Source organism: Peromyscus eremicus, chromosome 23 (assembly GCF_949786415.1).
Source record: "Peromyscus eremicus chromosome 23, PerEre_H2_v1, whole genome shotgun sequence".
In the NCBI taxonomy this organism is placed as follows: domain Eukaryota; kingdom Metazoa; phylum Chordata; class Mammalia; order Rodentia; family Cricetidae; genus Peromyscus; species Peromyscus eremicus.
In genome coordinates this window covers 12,590,065-12,607,814 of record NC_081438.1, presented here as the reverse complement: position 1 = coordinate 12,607,814, position 17,750 = coordinate 12,590,065, and positions in this window count along the sequence as shown.

The window sequence follows — 17,750 nt, the reverse complement described above, 5'->3', positions numbered from 1 at the left end:
GTCTCCTAGCAATGTAGGGAGAACAAAGTAAATTATGGTCTTCAAGTGCTTATGCAGCCAGGAGACAGGGGGGCTCCAGAAATCCGGTGTTTTCCTCTTGCTTGGGTTGAGATGGTGAGGATTTTATGGGCTCTCTTATGCAAGTCCTTAGGAGGCATTTAATCAGAGAACAGACTGGGAGAAGGCGAGCCTGCTTACAAAAGAGAGGGCCTGCAAGAATCTCCCTTCCATGGCTCCTTCCAGAAAGCCCGGCAGAATCTGCAGTGACTCCTGGCTGGCAGCCTGCAGCGGAGGTGGAGCTGATTAGGTGACTTGTTTTGCTAACTTTGGTGTCCCTTTCCAGGCTGATCTTTTTCTGGGTCACTAGTTGGATGGGTCACAAGCTATGGGAGAAAAGACAACATCCCAGCTGCTGAAGGCTGGCAGCTGGACAGTCTATTGACCAGCCTGCCCTGGCAGCAGGTGAGAGGAGAACCGTGAGGAGATGGGGGGGTCGGGGGGGGGGGGAGGAGGAAGAAAGAGCATAGCCTTTTTATTACTACTGTAGGTCACTATTAAACCATGATTGGCCAGATCCGGTCCCTGTGGGCCTGCCTTCTGTGAGACAAGGGAGAGGGCAAGTTTCAGCTTCCCAGTCTGTCTCCCCCGTGGTCCTGGAGTATCAGGTGCTGAAGAATGGACTCTGGGTTTCTTGTCTTCATCAGAGTGCCTCGGGTTGGGCTTTGAACACTGTATTTGTCTCCTGGTGCTGCTGTACAAATTGCATCAAACTCAATAGCTTAACACATATTACATTTCTAAGGCCAGAAATCCAAAGTGGTCTTTCCAGCCAAGAGTCAAGGTGTCTGCTTGGCTGTGTTTCTTCTCGGGGCTCCATCTTGCTTTTCTAGCTTCCAGAAGCTATCACATTCTTGAGGTCCCTTCCTCCATCCTCAGAATACAAGGATTCCTCCCTGACTTGGGGCCTCCTGCCTTGGCCATGTGATGAGTCACGATGAGGTTTGGCCACAGCCTATTCTATCCTTTGTTCTCCGTCCAGTATTTCTTCCCTGTACTACTTCTTCTCGAACTTTCTATTTTGCTTAGTTTTCACCTGTGTGGGTCTCAGTGTAACTCCAGGCCAGCCTCGAAGTGGTGTTCCTCCTTCCCGAGATTACAGGCGTGTGTCCCCACGCTCAGCTTCCTTCTTAGTTCCTCCAAGGGACTTCCTGGGGATGGGAGATCATTTCAGGGCAAGAGCCTCAGGACAAGTCCATAGATTCTTAGTCTTAGGAACTTTTCCCTAGAAGAAAGAAGCATCTGAGTATGGGGACTGTGGTCACTGGAAAGGCAAACCGTTCAGGAGTGTGGAGAAGAGGAACCCAGTGTGTGGGGGCTCTAAGAGACACAAGAATAAGGGCATAAACGGCTCACACGCTGGTGTGACCTAGGCGCCCACTTGACAGCCTCTTCCCCTTCGCCTTGGCTGCAAGGGTGACGTCACCAAAGCCCCACCGCGCTTCCCACGCCTGCATGCTCTTATTTTTAGTTTGGGGTATTTTCTAATTGTTTGAAGGTTGCCTTGCAACCCGATTGCCCGGAGGCTTTAAACAATATAGAGTTTCTTCGCGGAGCAGCAACAGTAACCAAGTAGCCGAGAGAGACCGAATATAAACTTTTAAGTCCTATTTTCTCAGCGTTTGTACACCAGCGGTGGCTTAAACAGCCCCCAGCTTGCCTCTCCGGGGGGAGGGCCGAAGGGTGGCTGGTGGAACACTGTGCGTTCTTATCGTCTGTGCTAGCGCGGGGACAAGCACCAGGGTGGAAAAACAAAACATCTGCTATTAATACACCCCAGTCCTCCAGCACATGGGCTGGATTTGATTATTTGTGAAAAGGGAGAGATGCCCCCCTCTGACCTTCCAGAGCTCTCCTGCCAGCCGAGACAGAGCTGCCAGAGGCGGTACCCGCCGTGATACGAAGGGGATGGGAACCAGGGCCTAGCTTTGGACAGGGAAGAGGGGCCTTCAGGCTTCTCCCAAGAGAAGTGGTTCGCCGGGCTCGATGTGTCTGAAGCTGTGAAGCGTCATTCAGAATTAAGAAAGAAGAGAAGAAAAATAAATAAATAAAGACAGGCTCTGGCAGAAAGCTAGACAGGGAAGAGCCAGAGAACCCCACCTCCCCAGCAGACAGGCATCACCACGGCCATGTTTGTGTCCAGCCCCAGGAACCAGAGACCCAGGCAGCCTCACCAGGATCCTCAACCGAACCACTTCCTTGGCAGTGAGCAAGGCCAAAAAGAGGACAGAGCTGGTCAAGAATGCCGTGCAGCACAGATGCAAGGTCCCCTCAGCCCTCCCTCCTCCCAGTGACAGCGTCCAGGTTGGCAAGGGTTGCCAAGATGCCTGGTTAATGATAAGCCTTCAGCTGGCACAGAGCCGGAGGGAAGGGATCTGGTGTGGGGGCAGGAGCACACACACCTCGTCCCCAGAAGTTCGTTCCACGGTGCCCTAACTGCCTAAAGCAGTCTCAGCTTGTCACCCGCCAGAGTCAGGCTGCCGCCTCAGGCTCAGAGAAACATTTGACCAGCCAGGAGCCCCGGGCAGACGCTAGAAGAACAGGGCCATGCTAGCCGGGCCCAGCCCTCTCCAAGAGCAAACAGGGCAAAGGTCGCTGTACTCACAGCCGCCTCTCCCATCCTGCCTGGCTCCGGTGCCACACGCCTCAGGTTGTCCCGTCATTGCCACACCAGGTGGAAACGTTGCCTGTTTCTCGCTCACCCTAGATCTCGTTCCCCAGTGGGACGCGGTGCCGCCGTCCTAGTGGAAGCGATGGCGTCCAATCATCTTCAAACGGGAAAGCCATCCTGTCTGGACACGTTTAGTTGGGGAGCCACACTTATGTGGGAGTACGTACGAGAGGGGAGAGTTTTTAAGGAAAGCCTGTGCTCTGGCCTGCCAGCAACAGTAGCTCTCTGTGGGAACAGGGCTGGCTGGGCACTCTTGAACAGACTGACGGTCTTCCCTTGCCATCCAAGCTTGGATTTGTCTCTCCCCCCGCAGGTCCAAGTATCCACTGGGCCTCTCTTTGAGAATTCAAATAAGTTGGAGGCCACAGGGTTTGCCAGGAGTAGGCAGGCCTGGCACTAGTTAGCCGGAGACAGAGCAAGAGAAAGCAGACTTCGGCATTATGAATCGCTGAGGTCCTGGCCCACAGCCTTCTCGCTGGGATGGGGTGGGTGTAGGGCGAGCTGTTGCTTTTTCTTGTTTGTCTGAGGATGGCCTTCAGCCCCTGAAATGGTGGGCATCTGGCCACGAGTACTCACCAGAGACTACACAGAGCACACCATGTGAATTCTCTCTTTGTGTGGTGGTGGTGGTGGTGGTGGTGGTGGTGGTGGTGGTGGTTTTGGTTTTTTTGTGTGTTTTGGGGGACAAGGTCTCATGGAGCCCAGGCTGGCCTCAAACTCACTATGTAACTCCCAGGTTGACCTTGAACTCCTGGTCCTCCTGTCTCCATCTCCCATGTGTTGGCATTACGGATGTGTCCCATCATGCAGAGGGTGTCACCTTGTTTAACTCCCCCCCCCCCCCCCCCCGATGCCTATGAGTTAGGCACAGCACTGACCCACTCACTAGTGAGAACGGAGATGGCTCAGAGAAGTTCATCAGATGTGTGTGCGCGCATGCACACTGGTGACTGTGACTTGGTCCCCTACTCTGCGAGGTCAGGAGGGAAGAATTGGAGGACAAGTCTCACTGTGGGCCGTGGTCGTGCACAAGCTTCTTAGAAGCTACGGGTCCTGATTTCCTGATTTACGCTGCTCGAAGCTATCTTAGGAAGTTGTTTAGTTTCTGAGGTGATAGATGAGGGCTGGGTCTCCTGTTTGCAGAGCATAGGTTGGAGGATAAGTCAGGACAGTTTCTCTCCTCTGGTCCCCATGGGCTCCAAAGGCCGACTGCTGGGGCCGTGTTTACATCATCATTTTGAAGGCACTGGTACCAGCACAGCCGCTGGAAGCTCCCCCTTCCTCCAGCCACCCTCCCCATGGAGAGGAGCCAGATGGGAGTGTTTCCCATCCATTTCCCTTGACACAACCAGTACCCGCTAGAAACCCAAGACCCGGTTGAAGCCTGGCTAAGGCATGTTTCTGTAGACACAGACACCTTCTGTGGCCACACCACCTCAGGCACAGGGGTGCTGTGCATCTCTGATCACACACACACACACACACACACACACACACACACACACACACACGGAGCCCGCTGGCTGAAACACTTACTCTACAGATTGGGATTGGCGCAGCAGCTTGATGGGAGAGTGGGAGAGGATGCCTGGGGCTGGAGCGTTTGTGTTCAGGGCTTTTTCTTTAAAAAGTCTCTTAGAGATGGGGAGGGGGGCGGGACGGTTTCAGTGTTTCTACAGATGGAGAAGAGCCTCCCTCACGTGCAGCTCTGAAAGGGTAATTTCAGCCCCTCATCCCTGACAGTGAGTGTGCCACCAGCTGGCTGCCCCAGAGCCACTTAGGGTGCGCTTGTCCTTTCTATGGAGGACCCTGGTTCCCCTAGCTGTCCCCAGGAGCCACAAGACCACAGTCTAATGCCCCAGCTGTCAGCCTCACCCACACTGCTCCTGAATTATACTCACTGGCCGTGGGCCCCAGCTCTCCCGTCCCTGTGCCCCGACGTCCTCTGGTTAATAAGCAGCTCAAATAAAGACACCGAGGTCTCTTTGGAGAGGCAGAGAAAGTCTGCGGTTCCCTGAGTGCAGGCCAGGGAGCCCTGGACTCAGCCCAGGATCTGGGGGGGCCCCGTTTGTGTTCTCTGCCCTTTGTAGCCTTCCTTGTGGGCTACAGAGGATCCCCACCCAAAAGCCACAGTAGACAGCTAGGTGAGGCAGTGAGGTAGTTATTAATCATGGGAGGCATGCTGAAGCCTGAGGTCCCTTCCTGGAAGAGCCTTAGCTCTCCTTTCCGAGACACCAGATCCACGAGGTCCCTCACTCCCCGCCCCTCCAGGCCCTGGAAACCGTCCTGGTGGCTGTCTTCCCGCCCGCTCCCACCCATCTCCTGCACTGTGTAACCCCAGGACTTTTGGGGATGACCTTGCGATGTCCCCACAGAAGGCAGCACTGGGAACTGTGTGTCAGACAACCTCCTTGTCACCTCTTGGTCTACATCCAGCACCATAAGGAGGGTTGGAGCCCCTCCTAGGACTTGCCCATTTTCAAGGTCGTGGTCACCTTTGACACCGCCTACAGGGATCCCCATTGCCAGCGGGACTGTTTTTTTTTTGAAGCCCAGCAACATGACAGGTTGAACTTGAGCTCTCTAGACAAATGTTTCTCACTTAATCCTCCCTGGGTTGGCCTCAGGTGGCGTTAGCCAAATTTATCGGACACCACTAGAGCCTAGAGGAAACATCGCCTTTGTTCCAGGCATTGTGTTTGGATGTGGGAGTCCAGGGTAAACAAGGTGAAGTCCCCGTCCTTGAGGACAGACTACTCGAGAAATAGTATAAAGCAGAGGACCCAGCCGGGCGGTGGTGGCACACGGCTTTAATCCCAGCACTCAGGAGGCAGAGCCAGGTGGATCTCTGTGAGTTCGAGGCCAGCCTGGTCTACAGAGCGAGATCCAGGAAAGGTGCAAAGCTACACAGAGAAACCCTGTCTCGGGGGAAAAAACAAACAAACAAAAAACAGAGGACCCACTCCTTCCTTCCAGACACCAACATCCACCCCTGCTCTCCACATCCCTCCTCACCACTGCCACTTGTAATTTCTTTTCTTTTCTTTTTTATCCCCAGGTAGTGGTAGGCAAGCGCTCTACCACTGAGCTAAATCCCCAACCCTACCACTTGTAATTTCTAGACTAGTTGCAAATCTCCAAGAGAGGGTTATTGGAGTCAGAGGCGGTAACTCAGGCCTGGAAGCCCAGCACTGTGGAGGCTGAGGAAGGAAGGCCATGAGTTCAAGCCCAGCCTGGGCTAGAGAGCAGAGACAGTGAGCCCTCACTGCAAAATGGAATGGAAAGAGGCTGGCAAGATGTTCCACAGGTAGACAGACACCTGCTAAGCCTGGTGACCCGAGCGTGACTCCCCCGGGGCCAACAGGTTGGAAGGGGAGAACTGACTCCCAAAAGCTGTCTTCTCTCTCCATTCACGCTCTGTGGCATATGCACATCCAAACACACCCACAAGAAATTAAAAAGGAAGAGGAGGAGGAAGAAGAAGACGGAGGAGGAGGGCTGGGGAGATGGCTCAGTGTTAAGAGCACTGGCTGCTTTTCCAGAGGACCCAGGCTAGATTCCCAGCACCCACATGGTGACTCACAGCCATCTGTAACTCCAGTAACAAGGGGATCCAACACATGTCTTCTAAGCTCCACACATGCACCGTGGCACATGAGTGGACATAAACACATGTACAAGTGAATGTAATAATAAAAAAAAAAATTACAGGCCTGGATTTGATACCCCCACACTGCATAAACTGGATGTGGTAGCCCATACCTATAATCCCAGCACTCAGGAGATAATGGCAGGGAGGTCAGGAGTTCAAGATCATTCTCAGCTACATATCTCAAGGCAGAGGCCAACGTAGCATATGTAAGGCATTGTCTATAAATATATAAATTTTATAAGAATAGGGTTGTGACTCAGTAGTACAGCACTGACCTCCAATGCATGAGGCTCTGAATCCCATCCCAGCACCACAAATGGATGGATGGATACATAGATACATACATACATAGATACATTGATAGATACATAGATACATAGATAGACAGACCAACAAACAGAAAGATGATAGATAGCCATATAGATGATAGATAGATGGACAGACAGACAGATAATAGATAAGTTAATAGCTATTAAAGCTCCCAGACTCATAGCAAGAGCTCAAAAAGGGCTGTCTCTGGGAAGCCTTGAAGCCTAAAGACTCTGAAACTCCAGGAAGGCAGAGGGAACCGGGAAAGAAGCAAGCGTGCCCTTTATTAGCGAGGGCCCCTGTTCTCTCCCTTAATCCTTGAGGCTTGACCTCCCTGGTTTGGTTCACATTCTCCCGGAGAAGAGTGTTCCCTGATAAAATGTTCCCTCCCTTGGTCCTCTGTGCCTCTTTATGGAGCACCAGGAGGCACAGGGGCTGTCCACACTTAAGCCGCACCTGCCCGAGATGGGCATTCCGCTGCCCTAATCACTCTCCACAACTCACCCACCCAATCCCGACCCCTCCCTCCTACCCCTCCCCCCCATCTCGAGTTCTGTTCCCTCAGCTCCTTAATCAAATTAAGGGAAAGGAGAGGGTTTAGATAGGGTTGCTAAATATATTTCTGTTTAGGGGATAGGGGAAAAAAAAGAAGAGCTGGAGAGGAAGGAGAGTGTGAAATTCCTTAATGGAATGTGTCCTGAGCCTCCTTTCCCTGGAGTGAGCCCGCCCGGATCACCTCTCTGTGGTAAAGTGCTTGTACGGACATTATCTCCTGGAGATACGGCCGGTGGCATTGCGCCCACCCAGGGAAAGGTCTGCTGAAGCCATCGGACCCTGTGAGCTGGTCTGACCCTGGTCTATATATTTCACAGGACACCCTGGCCCCACGGGGGTGACTGGGCTTTCTGTGGAGTGTGACACCAGCAGAGAAATTGTTCACAGTTGGAGGGCACAGTTCACTGGGTGCGCTCTCCACATCAGGGCTTTAGGAAACTTTTTTTTTTTCTTTGCTATTTCAAATGCACTAAATTTTAAAGAGGAAAAGAAAAGCCACCATGATTTACTTGTAGGCTCTGACAATCTTTCAAGGTTGGACCTTTAACTGTGACATGCCTGTATATGCTTATTGGAAAGTGGGTTCAGACACACACCGACTATATATTTATTTTATATTTTCCTTATGACTTTAGTGTTTCAGTTCACCAACGTTTCCTCAGAAATACCTCTAATTTCTTTTTACATTGATTTGGGGGCGGGTGGGTATACGTGTAGAGCCACGATGAATATGTAAAGGTCAGAGGACAATTTGAGGGAGTCAGGTCTCTCCTTCCGCCATGAGGGTCCAGGGTGTCGAACTCAAGCCTGGTAGCAAGTGTCTTCATCTGCTGATCCGATTATTTGCCAGGCCCCGGAAATCATTTCTAAAAACAACATAATTTGGGAGCTGGGTGGTGGTGGCGCACACCTTGAATCCCAGCACTCGGGAAGCAGAGGCAGGCGGATCTCTGTGAGTTCGAGGCCAGCCTGGTCTACAGAGTGAGATCCAGGAAAGGCACCAAAAACTACACAGAGAAACCCTGTCTCAAAAAACCAAAACAACAACAAAAAACCCCATAATTTGGATTTGTTGTTTATTTAATAAGGTATATCAACAACTATTGCTTATACACAATCTAATCTCAGAAGCCAGGGACTCTAAGGATGTTGGGTACCATGTGACATTAATTCTTGTAGTGACTCATGTTACAGGTAAGGCTGGCAGGCCCAGTGAGGTAAAAGGACATGGCCTCAGTCCCTAGGATCCTGCAACCTGGGCACAAACATTAGTTTTGTTTTGCTCCCCCCGACACCGTGCTGGGAATGGAACCCAGGACCTCAAGCATGTCGGGTCGGCATGGAGCTGTGTCCCCAGCTTCTGGTGGCCTTTTCTAACATCTAAGTAAAGTTCTCCATGAATCTGTCATGATGAGTAATTCTCCTTTTGTTGGCCATCCAAGGACCCACCCCACCCATCCCCCACCATTAAGAGTATCTTAGCTTTGAGCCACCTCGGTTCACATCTCTTGCTGTTTCTTCACAGAATCATTTCCTAGAAGTGAAATGACTGAGTCATCCTCCTTACGTATCACCAAGTAGCTTTCCAGAAAGCCAAAGCTCTGCCACTCCTGCTTGCGGAGGAGATGGCCCTCTTGAAAAGCACGCCCGTTTGGTAGGTGGAAGCTCTCTCCTGCCATCATTTGCATTTCCTTGATCACTGGTGAAGCTGAACTTGCCTTTGCACGCTCGTGAGTCAGTCGTGAGTCCACGAGGACTTGCCACAGGGCGGCTTTGTCACTCTTGCCTGGCTCTCTCTCCCTCCCAGTCTGCACCCGGTTGCTCCAGGGAGGCCTCCCTGAGGAGAATCTGTTTGCACATTCGCTCCACCCTGCAGAACTTTGGTCATCGTGGTATGGACTCGCGCCACTGTTTAGATTCCTATTTCCCCCTTCCCTCAGCCACACCTACCTCACTTTGGGCTCCTAAAACACTGCCACACCTCAGAGACCAAAAGGTCAGAGTGCAAGATTTCCCCTCAACCTAATCGGCCATCTCGGGCCGTTCTAGAGGGAGGATCTCTCTCTACAGGAAGTAACCAGGCTAGAGCCAGCAGGCCGGTGCCCTTGGCTTTCTCTTCCCAGGAAACTTAAATTCCTCTTGCTCTCTGGGGAGGTGACAGAGCAATGAGGCCAAAGAAAGGACCTCAGTTTCTCATGAGCCTGTGGCCTCAGCTGCCCAGCCTCCCTTCCGAGCTTCTGATGGGCTCTCCTGATCTTTGGAGAGGCCTGTCATCCTTGGCACTAAAGGGGCATGTGCCATCGTCTCCCTTGGGTGGGTGAGCCCCTTCCTCTGTCTGGAGCACAGTGGGTACAGAAGATGCCACCCAGAGCTGGGTGAGGCAGGTGCTGACATTCTCAGGGTCCAGAAGAACATAGGCAGGAATCCCCGCTCCAGGCTACAGCTGCATGTCTGGCAGTGTGTCCCTGTGGGTGCAGCTCCTATGCGCCGTCACCCAATCCTGCCTGCTGCACCTGGGATAGCTAGCCTCAAGATTGGACAATATGACCTCCTCAACCTCTGTGGGCTAACACACACACACACACACACACACACACTCAAACACACACACACACACACATATGTATATATATATCGTCTCCTCCTCAGTTTCTTCAGAAGAGTCCGGGTTCAAAAGCCCCACTTCTGCTATCCTAACATGTCCCAGCTTCAGAAGATGCAGGGGGTAGGGAATGCTAAATGCCATAAAAACGTCAGGGGGACAGGACAGGAAGTATAGCATGACTCAGAAAGCTCACGATAGCACCATTATGCCATCATAGCACCAAGAGCATCCAACATCTGACTCTGTTCTCTGGCAAAGCGGCAGTTACACATTAAAGAAACAAAGGCTTAGAAGCCACATTCTGACCTCAGGACAAAGTCAGGTTGAAGGGCAAATGGGTGGTCACAGGGCACCCACCGTGTGATGCAGACCAGGGAACTCTGGCCGACCCAAAGTGGCTTCTGCAGCCGGAGCCTGAAGGCAAGGATGTAAGGACGTGAAGGGGGCATGTGGGACCAGATGTCCTCACACGGCCAAGAACAGAGTCCCAAAGATGGAAATGCAACAGCCACGGGCAGGGATGGCTGGATCCTTTGGGCTACTAAAGAACATATATGTACAAGGGGCCAGAGATGAGCAGGAACCGACTAGACACATGGACCAGGCAGAGACGGGAGGTCAGGAGTTACGGCAAACCATTGGCTTATGCAATCGTGGGGGTTGGCTGGGAAAATCCCATCCACAGGCTAGCTCGGAAGCTCCCAGAAGCTGCATCACAGGTAAAATGTCTTCTACAGGGAAGCCTTGGCTGGATGTCAGATTATCTAGAATAAACTCCTTAAAGTCAAGTGCTTCTAGACATTAATCATCTACAAAATATAACAGCACAGCAAGAGCGGAGCCCCAGTTGGAGGCTAACTCGGACTGTGGAAATCTTGGAAGGGAGCGGGGGAGGAAGAAGGAAAGAAAATTTTACATAAAGAAAGTTGGAGCCGGGCGGCGGTGGCGCACGCCTTTGATCCCAGCACTCGGGAGGCAGAGCCAGGCGGATCTCTGTGAGTTCGAGGCCAGCCTGGTCTACAGAGCGAGATCCAGGACAGGCTCCAGAGCTACCCAGAGAAACGCCGTCTCAGGGGAGGGAGGGAGAGATGAGGAGATTGGTAGTAGGGACACAACAGGTAAGGCAAAGGCAGAGTCCGAGGAAGCACAGCCACAAGCCAGGACAGGAAGACAGGACACAGTTGAAGAGAACTACACAGGACAAAGCCGCATAGACGTAAATGGAGGTCATTGTAGTATTCGTTTCCACTTTGATTATGTGTGAGGACTTCTATGATAGGCACTTTTTTTTTTTTTTTTTTAATAGAGGTGAAGCTGTAGGATGTGAATAGGATAAATCAGGGAAGGAAACCCCGTCCGTGGGTTAGAACTGTACAGTAGAGTCACCCTGTTGTAACCTTTCCGTATTCCCACAGTGCTTGCCTGCCTGACATGCAGAGAGCCAGGTTAGATACCCCCCCACCCCTAGCATCAGGGAAACATGCACACTGGTATATAACCGTCATCCCGGCAATCTGGAGATACAGGCTGGAGGAGAATCCGCAGTTCAAGGTCATCCTGAGCTACACAAAATAATAGAGGGCCCCAAACTCTCCAGCTGAATGTCTCTGTGTTTTAACCTTGGGGGAGCCAGGGAAGAAAACAGGTTCGTCATAAATTTCTTTTGGGGTGACACCTCCTTTTCCCAAGGCTGATTCAGGACAGGTCAGTTTGTTGACAGGTCCCTGCCTGCCCTAGTTTCCAGCAGACGCAGCCTGAGACTTCTTAGACTGAGAGCAAGGCTGAGGTTTCTAGAACTTCCCATTTCCTCCTCCTCCTCCGTTCTATCCATCACTGAAACTATAAGGTAAAGTTCCAGAGGAAGAAGAGTAATGGCTGGCATTCATTCTCTGTGGCTCCTTCCATGTCTGCCTCCATTCCAGTAAGCCCCAGTGGACCCCAGAATACCCGTATGTCTAATCCCTGGATCAATGGGATGAAGCCCGTAGAGGCTGGGAGGCAGCAGACGCTGGCCTGACCCCAGCAGAAGATGAGTCAGGAGCACCAGACCAGGCCTAGCAATGAGCCGGCTTGCCTATCCGTGAATACACTGGAAAGTAAAGGGTCTCCAACCTCCTCGTCTGACATGACGCAAAGGGGCAGTCCGACCCTGTCCTGTGACTTGGAGCATTGTATGACCCTGTTTAGACCTTTCCCTGGAAGAGTGGGACACTGACCGACTCAGAGTCACAGGCGACCCCAAGGCTCAAAACAAAACAACAAAACCCACCACCAACAAAACCAAGAGGAAGTTTCCACAAAAGATCTAGATTCTGTGCACCTGCTCCCGGCAGTTTCATCCCTCCAGTGGCCCCAAGAATGACAGAATGAGGTCGATGACTCCTCCTGACAGTCAAATCTCCCTCTCCCTCCCAAGGAGAAAGAGGAGGAAAATACAAGGAAATAAAAAAGTGGCAATACTTCTCAGTTCTAGGGAGTTGAAAACAGCCAGCACAGAATTGGAGGTGGTTCAGACACAGCCATTCCACCCTGAGTCTGAGCCCGACTCTATCTAGAAACAGCCTGACAAGGCTGACCAACGGGATGAGCAGGGTGGGGCTGCCAGGCCCAGGGCACCCTAAGGAGTCAGAGTTGAATTGCAGCAAAAATGAGCTCACCCAGGTGGTGGGGATAAAGGTTAGGGGCAAGGCTTACAGCCAAGGGTGGAGTACCATGGTAGAGACTGAAATGTCGGCCTGGTGGCTCGGGCATGTAATCCTAGCTGCTTAGAGGCTGAGCCGGAGGACCACAAGTGTAAGGTTAGCCTGGGCAACTTTGTGAGGCCCTGTCTCCAAACATTAAAAGATGGAGTTGGGCTGTAGCTCAGTGCAAGAGCACTTGTCTAAGATGTATGAGAACTAAGGTTCAGTATCCAGTAATAAAAAATATTAAATACATACACACACACATACATGGAACATCTGATCTAGCCATCCCATTACTGCGTGTCTGGACAGGGAACCCTAAAGAATTGCAAGCTGTCTTGGAGAGGCATCTGCTCTGCCCTGTTCATTATAGCACTGTTCACAGTAGCTCAGAGGCGAAGCAGTGTAAATGCCCATCAACAGATGAATGGTCAAAGAACAGACACAGGAGATTCCCTCAGGTACCCCAGGAAAGCGTGAAGCTGATTCTATTAGCCACATTTGGGGGGATGGTGCAGAGCCATACCCCCAGCTTTTCATTATCTTATGTTTTTCTTTTGTTTTCTTTGTTTTTGTTTTTTCTTTTTGGTTTTTTTTTCCGAGACAGGGTTTCTCTGTGCAGTTTTGGTGCCTGTCCTGGAACTCACTCTGTAGACCAGGCTGGCCTCGAACTCACAGAGATCCACCTGGCTCTGCCTCCCGAGTGCTGGGATCAAAGGCGTGTGCCACCACCGCCCGGCTCTTAGTTATGTATGTATATATGTTTGTATTTTGAGACAGAGTCTCTCTGTGTAGCACAGGCTGTCCTTGAACTCCTTGTGTAGACCAGGCTAGCCTCAAAGTCACAGAGGTCTGCCTGCCTCTGCCTCCCTAGCACTGAAATTAAAGGTATGTACCACCCTACCAGGTTTAAAAGATTTATTTGTACCTATTTTGTGTGTGTGTGTGGGGGGACACACGTGAAGGTCAGGGGACAACTTTTCAGTAGTCAGCTCTCTTCCCACACTGTCTTTGAGGCAGACTCTCTTGTTACTTCGGGTGCTAGCCTGCATACTCCAGCTTTCTCATATTCCTGTCTTGTCTCACTTTAGGAGTGCTGATATTAAAGACACAAGCTACCACATCTGGCTCTTTGCGCAGGCTCCGGGCCTCACTCGAACTGAGGTGGGCCCTCGGGGTCGCTCCGCAGCACGTGTTTTTTGCTGTTTGTTTGGAGTTGTTTTGTTTTCCTCTGCCGAGCTCTCTCACTACATCCACTTTTGACACACGAGGAAGTGTGAACATGGTTTAAGTAGCTTCGCTGGAGATCATACTGTCAATATCCAGCGATTGTAACTCTTTATTTCTCTAGCTTCCAAAAGGTGACAGTTTGACATTAAACCACGCAGCTGAGGAACAGGCAAATCACAAGATCAAACGCCCCTTTGTGTAAGGGGGATGTCCTCTCTTGAGGCTCTCATTAGCTCTTTCTTGTTCTGATGCACAGAGCCTTCCCCCTTTCCACACTTGCTTTCTGGTTGACATTTAGCTGTCTGCGGCTGTATTTCTTTGGATCCCTTGTACTTTAGGGCCCCTGATCTGGGGTCTGGAGGAGGTGGGCCTCTCCTTTCTTGGATTTCTACCAGTTTCTCATTAAGGTATTGTGCCTGCTTACAATGGGCTCCGCGATCACACCTTGATACACTTCCCTTTTCGTGTGCACACGGACCTAGCTGGGCATTCATCATGCCTCTTTTCCATTGTCCCCAGAGAGGGAGGTAATCAAACGCTCGACTTTAAACCTTGGGTGAGCCAAGGTCAGTAAGATGTGTGGCATTGAGATGCCACCCCACGAAGGAAAATGACTCCGTGGCGGCTCACCTTGTTTGGGGCTTTGTTTGCGTTGCTGGGCCGTCGCAATGGAAAACGAGTAAAAATAAAAATCCCAGGGCCCTTTTTGGCCAGCGCTTGGGAAGTTAATCCCATTGTCCTGGCCAAATGCCAGTCCAGGTCCCTGCATTCTGTGGCCTCTTCTTGCAGTTCGCTGGGGATGTCACTTGCCCCTTTCCCATCCCCACCTCCAAGCTGTGAGCAGGGAACAGCTGTCCCTGCCCCACCCGGCAAGAGGCTGCACGCATTTCAGCAGGATTCAAGGGGCCCTCTCTCCCTTGGCCGCCTCTGAGAGGAGGGATGGACCTGGGATCAGAAAACTGCTGTTTGCTGCAGAGGAGATCTGTGTACAGCCTTTCACACGCCAGAGAGTCACTGGCTTCTGTCGTCAAAGTGGTTTTCAGAAATTGCTAATGTCTTCCCAGAACTCTGCAGAGAATCCCTCCATTTGTTTCGGGCAGATTTAAAATGTTTTTGTATCTAAAGTACTTCAAATTTATCTCCCCTCAGCACCAGCATGCTGCTGTTCCTTCTCCTAATTGCTTCCCCTAAAGCTTAGCACTCTTTCCTCTACAAGATTTAGAGCGTTTTGTGATAAGAGGAATGGATCCGTACAAATTCCATACAAATAATCCTCGCGTCTTCCCGACAGTGGAACAGCCGTGGATGAATAGTGAATAGAGAAATATTTTTCTCTCTAAAAAATATTTACTTTTTTATTTTATGTGTGTGAGTTTTTGCTGGCATGTATGTCTGTGTACCACACACGGGCTTGGTGCCTGCAGAGGCCAGAAGAGGGCATGGGATCCCCTGGAACTGAAATTAAAGATGGATGTAAGTCACCATGGGGGTGCCGGGAATTGAACCCGGGTCCTCTGCAAAGAGCAGTCAGTGCTCTTAACCACTGAGCATCTCTCTCTGCAGCACCAGCCCTCCTCCCAGTTTTAAAACAGGGTCTCACTCTGTAGCCCAGGATGGCTCAGAACCCAGTGAACAGTAAGTAGCCTAGGCTGGCCTCAAGCTCACTACAGCCATCCTGCCTCGCGTCCCTTTGAGCGTTGTGACTGCCAAGTGTTTACCACACCACCATTCTTTTTTTTTTTTTTTTTTTTTGGTTTTTCGAGACAGGGTTTCTCTGTGTAGCTTTGCGCCTTTCCTGGGACTCACTTGGTAGCCCAGGCTGGCCTCGAACTCACAGAGATCCGCCTGCCTCTGCCTCCCGAGTGCTGGGATTAAAGGCGTGCACCACCACCGCCCGGCCACACCACCATTCTTGACTCTTGTAAAGTGTGTGACTTCAACAAATGGCTGCCCCTCTGGGAACTGGTTACCAGACAATCACTGGTTACCAGAAATGACAATAGCACCTGACAGACAGGCTTGTCCTAAGGATGGAAGGAGGCGACATAACCACCGAGCACACTGCATGCATGGCAAGTTTCTCAAAGACAGCTCTGTCTTCCATTTTTTCCTTCTCCCTTCTGATCTGAATTAGCCTGATTTTATGTGTGTGTAGTATTTTTTTTTCCTTTTTTGGTTTTTTTTTTTTTTTCAAGACAGGGTTTCTCTGTGTAGCTTTGGTGCCTGTCCTGGATCTCGCCCTGTAGACCAGGCTAGCCTTGAACTCACAGAGATCCGCCTGCCTCTGCCTCCCGAGTGCTGGGATTAAAGGCGTGCACCACCGCCCTGAGGTGGTGCATGCTTGTCATCCCAGCCCTGGGGAGATGGAAGCTAGGGGGCCAGAAGTTAAGGGTTATCCTCAACTACATAGCAAATTCAAGGCCAACCTGGGCTACATGAGAACTTGTCTCAAAAAGGGGAAAAAAATAAAGAAACATATAAATAAAATAGGGCTGGGGAAGAGATAAGGGGGCAGGTATTTTTCTGGAAAACACTCCCCAGGTCAGCACGTGCTTGTGAATGCTCAGCTGTACCTCCAGCCTCTTCTTGCCTTTCCTTGGGTCAGAGAAGCCTCTTCCAGGCTGTTCTGTGGCCTCAAAATGTCCCCTCTCTCAGGATGCCGTGGCTGATCTTTGGGGGTGATATCTGAGTTTTGAAGCAAAAGCTCTAAGTGAGGGCTGTTTACTTTTTGGGGTGTGTTGCGGGGGGGGGGGGGGGGTTGGAGCTGGCCTTGTGCTTACTGCCTTCCAGGAAGAAGGAGGGACTCCACTCTCTTCTGATGAGTCACGGGGAGAGAAACTTCCAATGTTTGCAAACATGTCAGCCAAGCCTCAGCTTCCTGGGGCTCTCTGCCCAGCCCCTATCAGGGCTCACTGAGCCCACCTGAGAAGCCTTGGTGGTGGTGGTGATGGGGTCATTGGGATGAGAAGGTCTGCCACCACCTGAGGTGAAAAGCCGTCAAGAGAAGGGAACAGTTGTGTGTCTCAGGACTCCAGCAAGTGAGGAACCGGAGAGGACCTTCTGCTGGGAGCTCTGCCTACAAACCAGGCCCTGTTCTGCCATGTAAGAAGGTCAGGGACAGGAAGTGGGCTTTTGAAGCTACAAGGCAGCTCGGTTGGTGAAGCACCCGCTATGCTCCAAGTTGGCTTCCCAGAACCATAAATCAGAACTGCAAATTATCCTGTACTTTCCCAAGAGGCCTGCCCTCTGCAGAGGGTCTCCAGTGAACCTCCGACCCCAAGGTGGACACCCAGACCCATGGGTGAAGGGTATTGCAGGAAAGACGGCAGGGCCTGGGTGAGGAGAAGTTTGCAGGGGGCTTCCTCTCTAGGAAGACGAAGGAGGAGCGGGCTGGAGATGGTTGGAGCTGCTGGCTGTTTGCTAGGATCCTCTCCTCAGCTCAGACTGCTGGAGCCAGATGGGACTCATGACGCTCCCAGATGGAACGGATCAGGCATGTCAGACACACTTCTCTCAGGATACACAGTGTTCCCCTCTTTCCCCCTCGCCAAAATGAGGAACCGCAAGGTGACTCCAGCGGGCGGCCAGGCCCCGGGGAATCTAGGGAGAGCTATCAGGTGGCTAGAGCAGGATCACAATAGACGTCTCACCGTGCTCACCGGCTGCCAATCACCCTTTCCGCTATTGTGGGACATCAAGGGACCGAGCGATCCTGTTCTAGGAATTTGTCCGCGGCAACCCTATCTGCGGCTTGCTCTGTCTGTCCTTGGATTCCTGCCAGCCTGAAACTCTACCTGTCCACTGCTGCTACCCCTACTGGGGAGCAGGGCCTTGGCATTAGCAGGGCCCTGAGCCTGGAGCTTGCCTCAGAGAGTCTCATCGACTAGTGAGAATGTGTTCCATCACTCAGTTTTTGGTTGGGCTAGGAGACCCAGTGAGTCCTCCCTGTGATTAGGAATGTCACCGTTTAAGGTTTAAACACCTTGG